Raw genomic sequence first — 14,514 nt, forward strand, 5'->3', positions numbered from 1 at the left:
GGGAACACCGACCACACTAAACACTGGCAAAGGTGAGGAGCAACAGGAACTCTCGTTCATTGCCGATGGGAACGCAAAACGGGACCGCCATGTTGGAAGACATTTTGGTGGTTTCTCACAAAACTGAACGTACTCTTAACATACGCTCCAGCGATTGCACTCCTTGGTATTTACCAAATGAGTTGAGAACTTCTGTCTACACAAAAAAAAACGTGCACGTGGATGTTTACGGCAGCTTTATTAGTAGTTACCAAAATATGGACGCAAGATGCCCTTCAGTAGGTGAATAGATAAATAATAAGCTGTAGTACTTCCAGACAGTGGAATATTATTCAGAGCGAAAAAGAAATGCACTGTCAAGCCATGAGAAAACATGGAAGAAAATTAAATGCATATTACTGAGTGAAAGAAACCAATCTGAAAAGGTCACATACCATATGATTGCAGCTATATGACGGTCTGGAAAAGACAAAGCTACGGAGACCATAAAAAGTTCAGTGGTTGCCAGAGTGTGTGACGGGAAAGTACAGAGATGAATAGTGCATCATGGAAGATTTTTAGGGCAGCGAAAATACTCTTTATGATACCATAATGATGGATACGTGTCTTTATACATTTGTCCCAACCCACAGACCATACGGCACCATGAGTAAGCCATAATGTAAACTATGGTCTTAGAGTGATAATGACATGTCAATACAGGTTCTTCAAATGTAGCAAATATACCACTCTGGTGTTGTTGATGATGGGAAAGTCTACTCAGTGTGGGGGCAAGGGGTAAATGGGAAATCTCTGTATCTTTGCTTGAATTTTACTGTGAACCTCAAACTGCTCTAAAAAACGAAAGTCTTAGTGAAAAAAAAAAAGTTAAAAAATAAAGCTAATAGGGGATTAGTAACCATTTTAAATAAATAATGTTCACATTTGAAGAAGAGTCACAAGTGTAAGAAAAATAGTGCTCATTAGGACTTTAGGAAATATTTATAGTATTTCTGGGAGGCCTTATAATAATCTCACCGCCAAAAGGGTGTCTGGGACCCACAGGTCTGCAATCACCCAGAGCAGGCACACCTGGTGAGTATTACTTGCTAATGACCCTGAGCAATCAGAGACCACCTGGGCTCAGTTCACTGGTCTCATTCTGTCATCTTGGAGCTGACTCCAAGGTCTGATATTTGAGGACCGGACTTTTTTACTCCTCCCGGGCACCGAGACTTCGGTCCCCCTTCTTTTTTTATTCCAACTATTCGACAAACCAGCTCACGTTTCTAGTCCTCCAGGAAGTGGAAGAGAATGAACCCTTCTTGGCTACTGACCATTTACTTGGTACTTTCTGTCCATTATATCTGTAAGCAGGGATCCTCGCAGGACCTGATCTATCCATCGAGAGCAGACGAAGGGTACCCCACCTCTCAAGAAACTGTTTGCACTCTCGGATCTGCATGGAGGCCAGAATGTCTCCTGGGAGTGTATCTTGACTGCTGTTCGTGGTTGAGGTTCAGACAAGCCTGACAGACTTGAGGGCCACGGATTGGCAAAGTCTTACAGAGGGCAGGGAGGAAATTGACCCTAGGGACTCAGACTCAGCAACGGGCCCCAAGGGCTGTGCGGGAGAACTGAACTGGGTTTACTGTGGTACCTGTCAGAGGGTGTCTCCTGAACCCTGCCATTCTGGAAGCATTTCCACATTTGAAAGAGCTGTTTCACTAAATTCTGACCAGGCTGTGGAGTTCACCAACTGATTATAAATGAGGGAGAGCATGTTTTCTATCCGCATTTCCCTCTTCCAAGCAATTACCCCAAGTCATGGATCTAGCCCAGGGTACCACTGACATAGATATTTGTTAAGCGAGGGAGTCAGGCTGCCTGGCATCACGATGTTCAAGCCCTCTGCTGTTTGTGAGTGAATCTCTATTGCAGCCCCACCAAATGGCCAGCTGATCAGACGTAGGGGGACCGGGGGCTGGTGGGTGGAGGGGAACACCCAACACTGGGAAACATCAGGACTATTTATAGCCTGTTTTCCAAGAGGGGAATTTCTTCATGAGCAGAGGAGCTATTGTAAATCAGGTATCAATATTAATGTCAGCTCAGCGGGATTCCCAGGGTGTTGAAATCTGAGACATTTGGTTTATATGGCACTCAATTCTCACAATACCTCTGAAAGTAAATACATATTTTCCCCACTTTACAGATGAACAAACTACTGTTGCAGTCGTACTGAGTCACAAGCCACTATAAAATCTCAGTGGCACATAGCCAGAAGCATTTATTTCTCGCTCAGGCACCTGTAGGTTGGCTGTGGTTCAGCTGATCTAGGCTGGACTCAGCTGGACCTGTTTGCAGGCTCTGGGGCACGTCCGGGCATGCTCCACTTGTCAATCTCATGGCAAAAGGCTCAAAAATCCAACTGTGCCAGCATATTTAAAGCCTTCATTCACATCATTTCTCCTAACTTCCCATTGGCTAAAGCAAGTCACATGGGTAAGCCATGTGGGGAGAGAAGCCAATGCTTCCTGTGGAGGAGGGTGAGGCATTACTTTGAACTTCTACTTGTCTGCTCCCAAAGCTAGAGAAGCTTTCTTGCAGCCTTTGTTAACCGCTCCCTCCTATGAATTCCTAGGTTTGTTGTCTTTACCACTCAACAAAGCAATTAATTGCATACTTTTGTCCTATCGTTCGGGTCTTTGTTCTTTGACATTTGCCTTTGTCTCCCCAAGGGGATTGTTGAGGGGACCCAGGGACGCTTCTGGGTCGCCCCAGTCCTGCACAATGCTGATATATAGAAGGACCATGGTAAGTAATTACAGAAGGACCGGTCAGGTATATCATTGTACCAAGAAGCCTGCAGTGAATACCACTTTGAGTATTCTGGCAGATTACATGAAAACAAGCCCAAAAGAGCCCGGTGTGTAACTGCAAACCCCCAGTGCTGGGAGAATTTGACAACCCTTTGCTATTTCCGGGGATCTGCCATCAACAGGTACCGCGGGATTAATCAGCACTGTGTCCTCCTTGCAGACTTAATTAGCAGCTCTTGTCGAAACCCAGCTTCTTGTTAAAACCAGACTTTAAAAAAGAAACTGTTCCAAGCTTATACCCTTACTTTCAGTTACGTGTCATCCAGATATGAGACTAAAATCTCGCTTTTTTAAAACTGAGTTATAATTGACATGTAACGTTGTGAAGTTTAAAGTATACAACGTGTTGATCTGATACACTTCTACGTTGCTATGTGATAGCTACCACGGTGTTAGCTAACACTTCCATCATATCACATAATTATCATTTCTTTTCTGTGGTGAGAACAAGTAAGATCTATTCTCTTAGTCACTTCCAAGTATGTAATACAGTATTACTGAAAATTAACAATACAGTATAGTTTAAAATTAAAAACAGACCTACCATATGATCCAGCAATCTCACTTCTGGGTATATATCCAAAGGAAGTGGAAATAGGCTATAGAAAAGATGTCTGAACTCCCATGTTTATTGCAGCATTATTCACAATAGCCAAGATATAGAAACAATTTAAGTGTCCCTCAATGGGATGGATGAAGACATTATGTGTGTGTGTGTGTGTGTATACATTCATAATGGAATATTATTCAGCCATGAGAAAGAAGGACATACAGCCATTTGCATCAGTATGGATAGACCTTGCAGGCATTATGCTGAGTGAGATACATCAGATAGAAAAAAACAAATAGTGTGTGATATCACTTATATGTAGAATCTAAAAAGCCTGAACTCTGGGGCACCTGGGTGGCTCAGTTGGTTAAGTATCCAACTCTTAGTTTCAACTCAGGTCATGATCTTACGGTTCGTGAGTTTGAGCCCCACATTGGGCTCTGCACTGAGAGTGCAGAGCCTGCTTGGGATTCGCTCTCTCTGCCCCCCTCCACGCCCCCTCAAAATAAATAAATAAACTTAAAAAAAAAAAAAAGACAACTTCTAGAAACAAAGAGTAGAATAGTGATTACCAGGTACTTGCAGGTGGAGGAATTTGGGATGTGGGTCAAAGGACACAAATCTGCAGTTCAAAAATGTATATGTTCTGGGAATCTAATGCACACAATCTCATTTTCTTTTTTTTTTAACATTTTTTTTTTTAATTTTAGAAAGAGAGAGAGAGAGAGCACAATTGGGGGAGGGGGCAGAGGGAGAGAGAGGATCTTAAGCAGGCTCCATGATCATCGTGGATCCCATAACTGTGAGATCATGACCTGTGTGGAAATCAGGAGTTGGATGTTTAACCAACCGAGCTACCCAGGCACCCCTACAAAATTTCATTTTCAAAAGAGAGTCAGTTATTCAAGAATGCCCTTGCCCTAGTCAAATGGAGATGGTGATAATGTGAGTTAACACTTAACTAAGCACTTACTATGTACAAGGATCACGTATTTATCCCCTTGTTCAATCTTCACCTTACTTAATCTAATAGCTATTGTAATTATCCCTTATAGCTATTGTAATTATCCCTTATAACTATTATAATTATATAATTATTATAATTATCCCCCATTTTGCAGCTGGGTGAAACGAAGTTTAAAGAGATAATGGGACTTGCCCAGGGTCCCAGTGCTTACAAACAGTAGTGCTGGGAAATAAAACACTGACCAGAAAAAAAATCTGTGTTCTTTCATACTCACCACTAAATCCCTACTGCATTCTTGTTTATGTTAATGAATTATTTCAAACATTATAAAAGTATAGGAAATAATACTAGCATACCTACCAACCAGTTTTGTAAAATGTTACCTTTTTCTTTTTTCTTTCAGTGATTTTTTTAAGTTTATTTATTTTGAAAGAGAGAGAGAGAGCAGGGCTCCTGGGTGGCTCCGTCGGTTAAGCGTCCAACTTCGGCTCAGGTCATGATCTCACAGTTCGTGGGTTCGAGCCCTGCGTCGGGCTCTTTGCTGACAGCTCAGAGTCTGGAGCCTGCTTCGAATTCTGTGTCTCCTTCTCTCTCTGCCCCTCACCTGCTCATTCTCTGTCTCTGTGTCTCAAAAATAAATAAACATTAAAAAATATTTTTTAAATAAAGAGAGAGAGAGAGAGAGGGAAAGAGCACGTGAATAGGGGAGGAGTAGAGAGAAAGGGAGAGAGACAGAATCCCAAGCAGGCTCTGCACTGTCAGCACGGAGCCCAATGCAGGGCTAGAACCCATGAACTGTGAGATCATGACCTGAGCCTAAATTAAGAGCCAGAATATGACCTACAAGCATCCCTCCTCTATACTCAGGGGTAACCATTACTTGAATTTAGTATTTTTAATTCCAGTGTATTTTTAATGTTTACTATATATATAAATAAACACAAACATTATGTAGAATTACTGTGAATTTTTAAAATTTTATTTACATAATATCCTTCCAAAATTTGCTTTTCATCCCACCTGATGTGTTTGAGCTTTATCCGTGTTGATACACATAGGAATATTGCAATATATTTTATTGTGTAATTATACCATTAGTTATTCATTTCCCTGTTAATTTTTGTTAGTACAAACAGTACATCAATGGGTATTTTCTGTCCATGTTTCTTCATGCACATTTGCCAGAACTTTTGTGTGAAAAGTACCGAAAAGTGCGACCACTGTGTCGAAGGGTGTGCGTATTTTCTGCGTTGATTGCTGTGCGGTTCTCCAGTGTGGTGACACCCACTTAAACTGCCACCAGCAGGAGATGAGAGTTCCCCATATCTTATATTCTCACCCACACTTGGGATTGGTAGAATTTTCCAACTTACTAGCGGTAAAATGGTAGCTCATTTTAATGTATAGTTTTCTGATTGTTAGAAGTGAATGTTAATCTTCAATTGAGCAGGCCTGTTTCTTCTTCTGTGGCTGTTTTGGTCTTGTTGGGTGTCCATTTTCACATTGAGTTGTTTGTCTTTTTCTTATTGACTTGGAACTCTGGATCCCAACGTTCAGGCGGTTACATGTGTTGAAAATATATTCATTCCTCCAGTGGATGACTTATCTTTTTGCCTTTTTAATGATGTCTTTAATTGTATAGAAAGTTTAAATTTTGGAGGGCCTGGGAGACTCAGTCGGTTGAGTGTCCAACTCTTGATTTCAGCTCAGGTCATGATCTCACGGTTCCTGGGATTGAGCCCTGTGTCAGGCCCCGTGCTGACAGCAAGGAGCCTGTTTGGGATTCTCTCTCTCCCTCTCTCTCTCTGCCCCTCCCCCTGCTCTCTCTCTCTCTCAAAATAAATAAATCAGCTTAAAAAATATTTTTTGAATCTCAATGTACTTAATTTGGTAAATTTTAAATATATTAATCTTTTTTTAGGATAGTTATAATAATTATTATTTCATTATTTTTTTCTTCAAATTTTTATTTAAATTCTAGTTAGTTAACATATAAGTGTGGGACGCCTGGGTGGTTCAGTCGGTTGAGCATCCGACTTCGGCTCAGGTCAGGATCTCACGGTCCGTGGGTTGGAGCCCGGCATTGGTCTCTGTGCTGACAGCTCAGAGCCTGGAGCCTGAATTCTGTGTCTCCCTCTCTCTCTGCCCCTCCCCTGCTCATGCTCTGTCTCTCTCCGTCTCAAAAATAAATAAACATTAAAAAATTTTTAAAACAAAAAACTTAGAAGTGGAACAGTGGTTTCAGGAGTAGAATTTAGTGATCCATCACTTACATATGATACCCTGTACTCATCCCAACAAGTGCCCTCCTCAAGGCCACCACCATTTAGCCCACCCCCCCGCCTCTCTCCTTCAACCCTCAATTTGTTCTCTATCATTAAGAGCCTCTTATAGTTTGCTTCCCTCTCCTTTTTTTCCCCTTTCCCATATGTTCGTCTGTTTTGTTTCTCAGATTCCACATAAATATATTAATATTTTACCTGAAAGACAATACATACATACAGCTTAAAATTCAAGAAGTACAAAGGGCCTATAGTGACAAGCCTCCTCTTGCTTTCTCAGTCACCCTGTTTCCCTTGGCATCCTTCCAAAATTATTTATGCACATAAAAACAAAGTATAAACATTTTCACCTTTGAACCCCAATATCAACATACTGTATACACTGTTGTATGTGGTGGTTTTAAGGTTTTTTCACCCTTTATCTATACCTTGAAGATTATTCTGTATCAGCACTAAAGAGTTTACACTTTACAGCTCCAGTATTCCATAGAAAGAATGTACTATAATTAACATTTAACCAGTTCCTGATGAATATTTGGTAGTTTGCCAACTTTTGTGAATACAAACAATGTTGCACTGAGTAACCTTGTTCTTTTATCACTATTCACATGTGTGTATATATGTCTAGGGAACAAATCCTTAGATATGGAAATGCATGGTCGAAGGGTATATGCAACTGTACTTTTGACAGATTATTGCCAAATTCCTTCTATAAGGTTGTAAAAATTTGCTCTCCACAGCCCTGTAAGAGGGTCTGTTTTCTAGACCACAGATGATATCATAAATCAGACTTCTGGATTTTTACCAACCTGATAGGTACAAAATAGGATCTCAGTGTAGTAATGAAAATGTTGCCATTTACGTTTCCATTGCTATTAGTGAGGTTGACATTTAAAAGTATAGATTTTTTAAAGACCACTTGTATAAATTTTTCTGTGATCTGTTTGTTCATATCAAATTATTGGTACCATATTGATTTGCAAAAAGGCTTATATTTCTTAGTGAAATTAGCTCTTTGTGATGTAAGCTGTAAATTTTTTTTCCAGAGGGTTCCTTAATTTTTTGACTATGGTCATGGTTTTTGTCAGTTTGTTTGCTTTTAAGTAATCTATACACCCAACATGGAGCTTGGGCTTGAATTTAAAACCCAGAGATCAAGAGATCAAGAGTCACACACTCTGCTGACTGAGCCAGCCAGTGTGTGTATATATACACACGTATCACTTATTGAATAATCCTTTCTGTCCCAATAGATTAGTAATGGCACTCTTGAAGATAATAAAATTTCCATGTATATGAGGATCTATTTTGAGGTCTTTCTAGTCTGCTTGTCTATTCCAGTGCTTCATAACCTTTTCACAACATGAATACATAAAAAAAGGTCATCTTTGATTTGCACATTGGTGGTCCCTCCCAGGGCTTCAGCGGCTCCAGGCCACCCCAGGCTTCCCCAGACCACCCCAAGAGTTGAGAGGGTCAATATCCCAGGACATTTTTAACACCATGGAAGAGAGTCAAGTCTATTTATCTCATAGTCAAGCTGCTTTATGTCTATAATTACAGTTGACTCTTAACACAGGTTTGAACGGTGCAAGGCCACTTATACATGGATTTTTTTTTGATACAGTAGAGTATTGTAAATGTATTTTCTCTTCGTTATGATTTTCTTAATAACATTTTCTTTTCTGTAGATTTTTTCTTCAAAATTTCTTAAGTGACCCATTTCTGTCCCTTGCTTTTCTAAAAGAATTTTTAAAGGAGGTAATTTACAGATTGGAGATCTTGAAATTTTGGAGACTTGAAATGGAGGCTCGAAATACAAATTTATGCCAGTCAGTCTCCCTATCCATGAACATGGTATACATCATTTATTCATTATGATCTTCCTTTCAATGAAGGTTTATAATTTTTATTCAAAAGGTTTAGCAAATCTTTTGTTAGATCTCTTCTTTGGTATATTATTGTTTTGTGGATATTATGTGTAAATTGTGCCCTTTTTCTCTTGCTTAAAGTATGAGGAGAATATGATAATGATAACAATAATATTAATAGTACTACTACTTATACAGTAGTATATACCTCCTATATAGACAAGCATTATTCTAAGGACTTTACATATTTTAACTTACTCGGTCTTCAGAAAAGCCCTATTAAGTACTTTTACTATTATTCCCATTTTATAAATGAAGGGGCCGAGGCATTGACAAATTATTTAACTTGCCCAAAGTCATCCAGTTGGTGGATGGCAGTCTTGCTTTGGGGGATGAATTTTTAAAGATTTGAAGACACCACACATTTACTTAAAACAAAGCCTCTGAGAGAGGTCAGGAGGGAAGGATACACTTAAAAAACAAATGGTCTGAGACAGAGATTGGGGCACATGTTTTCCATCTCCCAGTAATCCTGTAAAATGCAGACACCAAGACCCAGATAGATGAATAATTCACCCCAGATCATCTCATCTTTCAGGTTGGACACAGAGCATAATGTAAGTGTGCATCTGCCCGCCTCCAGACCCCCTGTTGTGTGGTTGCTGTTTTCACATACTAGAGAGCCAATAGTGTCATGAGCTTTCAAGAGTAGGAGGCTTCATAACCCCAAGTCAGTGCCGGCTCCCTAATGCCAAGTATGAATATAAACGAAGCATAAAGAAAGAAAATGCTTCATCTTTATGAGTGTTTTCAAAGTATCGTCAGACCTTCACTACTTGAAGCAGTTAATAAAAGTGGGGAGGTTATCAATAGATCTCCTTCCTGGTTATCAGAGGGACCTCTAAAGGGGTCAAGATGCTCTGTCAATGAACAAACATATAATAAATGGGAATTCTGTGCAAGGCACTAGATCCTTCCTACACTCACTGAGATGGCTGATACCTGCTCTTTAGCTACTTAGGAGACATACCAACCACAAGAGCCTGATTCCATAGCAGGTAGCAGTCCTCAGAAAAGGAGTGTCACAGCCAGAATACCATCTGCCCTCAGCTATCTAGACTGATCAGTGAGATAGACTAAATATATTTTTTTTTAATTTTTTTTTAACGTTTATTTATTTTTGAGACAGAGAGAGACAGAGCATGAACGGGGAGGGGCAGAGAGAGAGGGAGACACAGAATCGGAAGCAGGCTCCAGGCTCTGAGCCATCAGCCCAGAGCCCGACGCGGGGCTCGAACTCACGGACCGTGAGATCGTGACCCGAGCTGAAGTTGGAGGCTTAACCGACTGAGCTACCCAGGCGCCCCTAGACTAAATATATTTTTAAAATCACAAGTCTCATCCTCTGGAAAGCAAATTCTATTAGAGTAATGAGATCTTATGTTTTTCTCCAAACAAAGCTCTGAGATTCTGGCTCTATTTTAATTTTTGTTTAAATATATATTTTTTGGACCAATTACAAAAGTAACATGTAAACTACAAAAAAAAAAAAAATCTGGAGAATATGAGAAAGTACAAAAATCTCCATAATTTCCTTAGCTGAGGACTCCCATTGTTAATAGGGCTTATACTTCGAGGCTTTGGAGGTAGATCGATGACAGCTAGATAAGCAGTCAGTACCGCTTTGTAAACGTTTTTGACTTAATTCTTGTTTTCACTTAACAAGGCATTATTTTTCTTTACCATATTTTTAATAGCTGAATTGTATTACATTACATGGATATATTGTATTTGGCTTATCCAATGCTGCCATATGGGATATTTAGGTTATCTCTGATTTTTGGTTATTACAAAGCCTTGTAGTCAAATCTGTAGTTTCCATACTAATTTACTTGGGGTAAAGTCACAGAAGTAGAATTGTTAGATCATTGAGTGTATACAGTTTAAAACTTGCTGTCTACATCTGTCTCTGTTCGGCATCTCAGGTTGGGGCTGGCATGACCACTCTGCTTAAGATGTTTGGATTTCCAGCAGGAGTCACAGCAACTCTAGCCTCCGGGGGTAAAGCTGCACTGGAGAGCTCAGCAGCTGGCTTCTCACTGCTGGCCTGCTGTACTGGGACCCTTGGTAACCACTCTTCCCCCTGTGGTTCTTGCCCTGAAGAATTAACATCAGAAGCACTCATGGTACCCTCTGAACTCTAGAGGTTCAGAACCTAAAACTTGGTAGAATCTAGAACTTCTAGAACTTGGAGTGAGAACTGTCAGCTCAAGGTTAGAAACAGCTCTGAAAATCTCTTGGGGATCTGGTCAGGGTTAGAAGGAAGATAAAACTGCCTTTTGACCTTGATTTTATTTTATTTTTTAAAATTTTTTTAACGTTTATTTATTTTTGAGACAGAGCATGAATGGGGGGAGGGTCAGAGAGAGAGGGAGACACAGAATCTGAAACAGGCTCCAGGCTCCGAGTTGTCAGCACAGAGCCCGACACGGGGCTCAAACTCACGGAGTGCGAGATCATGACCTGAGCCGAAGTCAGACACCCAACCGACTGAGCCACCCAGGCGCCCCTTGACCTTGATTTTAGATAAAGGAGTCAAGTGACTCTCCAACAAGCGCTGAAATTCTATAAAATAGAGTTCTGCTATAGTTTACTAAAGGCCCATGTGATATTTCAGTTCCAGTGGCTAAAACATACGGAGGCAAACGAAGCTCCAGCTTATATTAATTGAGTCATTTTTAACTTGTTTTTATTTTTCATTGCAATTGAATTAAACTTTGTTTCCACCCTTTTTTTTTTTTTTAACGTTTTTTATTTATTTTGGGACAGAGAGAGACAGAGCATGAACGGGGGAGGGGCAGAGAGAGAGGGAGACACAGAATCGGAAACAGGCTCCAGGCTCTGAGCCATCAGCCCAGAGCCCGACGCGGGGCTCGAACTCACGGACCGCGAGATCGTGACCTGGCTGAAGTCGGACGCTTAACCGACTGCGCCACCCAGGCGCCCCTGTTTCCACTCTTTAAAAGAGAGTGTGTGGACTTTGAAGCCGGATGATCTGGGCTAAAATCCTGGCTTTTACATTTCTTAGAGATCTGCCTTGAGCAAGAGACCTAATTTCTTTTTGCCTCAGTTTTCACATTTCTAAAATGGGCATCAGAATAGCTACTTCATAGGCTATCGCAAGGATTAAATGAGAAGGCAAAGGTTGTGCGCATGAGTGCACTAGCATACAGAAAATACTTAGGAAACATGAATCCTATTTCCTTCTAAATTCCACAGGAGATCTGGTGTGGCATATACATTATAAATATGGAGTCCTTCTTTAGTGGTTTTATTTACAATTTCACATTCATTGACTATCACAATCAGAAGGTGGTCTTATTTCAGTCAAGCATTTGCTTACAATAACCAAGAGGTAGAAACAGCCCAAATCTCCATTGGTGGAGGAAAGGGTAAGCAATTTGTGGTATGTACATACAGTGGAGGGTTATTCAGTCATAAGAAGGTAGTGGTACATATCACAATGTGGATGAACCTTGAAAACATGATACTAAGTGAAAAAAGTCAGCAACAAAAAGTCACATATTCCCCAAAGTTGTGGGAATGTTCCAGAACTAGATCGAGGCAGGTATTAAATGCCACTGAATTGTTCACTTTAAAATGGTTAATTTTATGTGATAGGAATTTCACCTGAATGAATTATTTTTAAAAAATCACGAGAAGACCAAAGCCATTCTTTAATGGACAAAGGAACAATCCAGCAGGAATAAAGAGCACACTCTCTAGAGGAGGTGGGCACCTCTTCTCGTTTGTAAGGTAAGGATGACAGTAGTCTCTAACTCACAGGGACTGGTGGGTAAGTAGATGAGGTAGTCCATGCAAAGAACTTAGAACAGGTCCATGCACACAGTGAATGCTCCATGTATGTTTTCCATCACCATTATTATTAATTCTTGCCCAAGAACCCACTAGAAAGCTTCCTCAAAAAGTCCTAACACAAGCCATTTTCTCCTTCATTCCTATTAAGATGACAAAAAATAAACTATGGACTCCACAGCTGAAGACACTCACAGGTCTTGATGCCCGACCCAGCTTCTTTCAAAATGCTGTTCATGAAATTCGCTGCAAGCTCAGCTTTGACAGTGATCATTCCACGCTCCCAAGTGCATACAGGTTGGTCAAAGTGAACACCAATTTTGATGCTGTGATGCTCCGAACATTGAAATGGCCGTCAAGACCAAAGGTATGGATGAGATCACCATTGTCAACATTTTGACCAGCTGCAGCAGTTAACAGAGATAGGATACTACCTTCACCTACCAGAGAAGGACCAAAAAGGAACTTGCATTTGCACTGAAGTCAGCCTTGTCTGGCCACCTGGAGACCATGATTTGAGGCCTATTGAAAACACCTGCTCAGTATGATGCTTCTGACTTGAAAGCCTCCACGTAGGGGCTGGGGACTGAGGAGGCCTCCTTTATTGAGATCATCTGCTCAAGGACCAACCAAGAGCTTCCAGAAATTAGCAAAGTCTACAAGGAAACCTACAAGACCGATCTGGAGAAGGACATCATTTCTGACACATCCGGTGACTTCCGCAAGCTGATGGTTGCCCTGCAAAAGGATGAAGAGCAGAGGATGGCTCTGTCATCGACTATGAACTGATTGACCAAGATGCCCAGGATGGCTATGATGCTGGAGTGAAGAGGAAAGGAACTGATGTGCCCGAGTGGATCAGTGTCATGACGGAGCAGAGTGCGTCCTCTCCAGAAAGTATTTGACAGGTACAGGAGCTACAGCCTTATGACACGTTGGAGAGCCTCAAGAAGGAGGTCAAAGGAGAAACCTGGAAACTGCTTTCCTGAATCTGGTCCAGCGTATTCAGGACAAGCCCCTCTATTTTGCTGACCGACTCTACGACTCCATGAAGGGCAAGGGAACTCGCGAGAGAGTCCTGACTGGAATCATGGTCTCTCGAAGTGAAGTGGACGGTGTTGAAAACCAGGTCCTGTTTCAAGAAGTATGGCAAGTCCCTGTAGTACTACAACCAGCAAGACACAAAGGGCAACTACCAGAAAGTGCTGCTGTCCCTGTGTGGTAGGGATGACTGAGCCCCAGGAGGGGTGCGACTTTGTTTCCAGCTAACAGTTCTAGAAAATAGCTTGTGACTAACAGTCCCCTTATGCCCATCCCTGAGAGGATGACGTTAGCATTGTCCCCTCCCACCCTTATTTCAGTTGCCAGACATTGCCTGCCTCTCGTGTCTAGTCTCTCCTTTTAGCCAAAGAAATGAACATTCCAAGGAGTTGGAAGTGAAATCTGTGATGTGAAACACTTTGCCTCTTATTCATACCCAGGTGAATAAACTGAATATTTGCTTTATAAACAAAAAATAAATAAATAAGCTGTGACTCATTTGAAAAAAAAAAAAAAGTGAGACAGAATTAACTTGAGTGTAACAAGTATCAGTGGAATGTACCATCAGGCGCTTTGCAAACACTAACACATTTATCCTCGCGTCTTCTGGATACGTCGACAGGGTCCCCACGTTGCAGCTGGGGAAACTGAGATTCAAAGAGGTTAAGTGACTTGACCAATACCTCATAGAGGATCAGTGGTAAATCCAGAATTCAAACCCAGTCTAGCATTTCCCCCAAGCTCATAAGCTCCTAGTCTACTGCGTAGCTTTCCTTCTGCAAAGTCACTCTCTGGGCCAAGCTCTTGAGAGGGACAAGGGTGAGAGGTAAAAGTTGTTGGTCAGTTGGTGGGGGGAGGGAGAAGAAGAGCCTCGGGGCAGATAGAAAGTCCTTGGGGTGAGAAATCCCTGCCGACTATTATCCCCCCCACCACTGACTTTCTAATTGGTCTCTGGCCACATTCTTGATTTCTTTCATGATACATTAATCCCAAGCACCAGTCTGGGACCAGCCTGATGTGGCCTCGCTGTGCTACATTAACCCGCTGATTTGAAAGGAGTTCTAAA

General features: G+C 41.2%; 1 pseudogene across 1 annotated transcript; it reads left to right on the forward strand.

The window, feature by feature from the left end:
• The first annotated feature begins 631 nt into the window (after window positions 1–631).
• Window positions 632–14,236, forward strand: LOC112858663 (putative annexin A2-like protein; annotated as a pseudogene). The gene is made up of 2 exons (XR_015250542.1): window positions 632–2,796; window positions 12,559–14,236. The product of XR_015250542.1 is annotated as a putative annexin A2-like protein (transcript).
• The last annotated feature ends 278 nt before the right edge of the window (window positions 14,237–14,514 follow it).

This window comes from Puma concolor, chromosome B1, assembly GCF_028749965.1.
Source record: "Puma concolor isolate L17-30 chromosome B1, mPumCon1.1.hap2, whole genome shotgun sequence".
Classification (NCBI taxonomy): Eukaryota; Metazoa; Chordata; class Mammalia; order Carnivora; family Felidae; genus Puma; species Puma concolor.